The sequence below is a fragment of the Dipodomys spectabilis genome, unplaced genomic scaffold (genome assembly GCF_019054845.1).
Source record: "Dipodomys spectabilis isolate Male_0828 unplaced genomic scaffold, ASM1905484v1 ptg000430l, whole genome shotgun sequence".
Lineage (NCBI taxonomy): Eukaryota > Metazoa > Chordata > Mammalia > Rodentia > Heteromyidae > Dipodomys > Dipodomys spectabilis.
In genome coordinates, this window is record NW_024871107.1 from 21,420 (window position 1) to 22,491 (window position 1,072).

Consider the following 1,072-nt stretch of genomic DNA (forward strand, 5'->3'; position numbering starts at 1 on the left):
CAGGGTACCAAAATCAAACACAGCAGGGGATAAACCATAGGGGAACATCTCAAAGAAAATAGAGATCACATAGTACATCAAAAAAAGCAACCGCAAATAAATATCTGTTTCCATATCTTGGAGTTCATTTTGCTCAGCATCAGCTTATATGGTCAAATATATGCATAACAAAGCCCCTGGAAAATAGTAGTTTCATGGACACTATATCATGAAAACAACATGTCAACTGTTTTTGATGGTAAAGGTGGGATTAAGATTGGTGAATTCACGATTTTGATAAAGGAATTTCAAAAGATTTAAAAATTTATGACAGGTAAATTTTAATTGTTCAAACTTTTTAACAACTTAGCCTATTAAGAAAATTTAACATTGTCTGGGAAAATAGGCTTTCATGCAAAGAAATCCATAGAGACTTAGCTGAGAGGGAGCAATGTGGGTGAATATGGCTCATTTTCACACTAAACAAACAAACCTCACAAACCTTGCTATAAATCCTGTAGGTTCCCTTGAGAATTGTCCTTACCCAGGAAATATACTCTCACTGTGTAAAACAAAGTTGTAGTGGAATTTAAATTCAAAATTCTTTTTAAAAAAGACATCAAAATTTGTGAATTGACATTTAATAACCAAACAGTAATTCTCTGAAAAAGAAGGAAATATAATTCAAAATCACTTGACTTTATTAAAAGTAAGAGAAAAGAGTAATGAAGAGAGATGAGAGAAACCATAGAGGACTGTTTTCTCTCCAGTGGTGTAATGGTTTCTTGATCTTGATTCTTCCATTCTATCTTCATAAGCTATGAAGTCACAGCTCAGGACTGGAGTAACCAGTTCAGACAAAGAATACTCACAGAATGGGGGCTGGGAAAGTGGCTCAGTGGTAGAACGCTTGCCTTGCATGCCTGAGGCCCTGGGTTCAATTCCTGAGCATCACATAAGCAAAAAAAAAAAAGCCGGAAGTGGAGCTGTGGCTCAAGTGGTAAAGCGCTAGCCTTGACCAGAAGAGCTAAGGGACAATGCCCAGGCCCAGAGTTCAGGCCCCACGACCAGACCAAAAAAAAAAAAAACACAC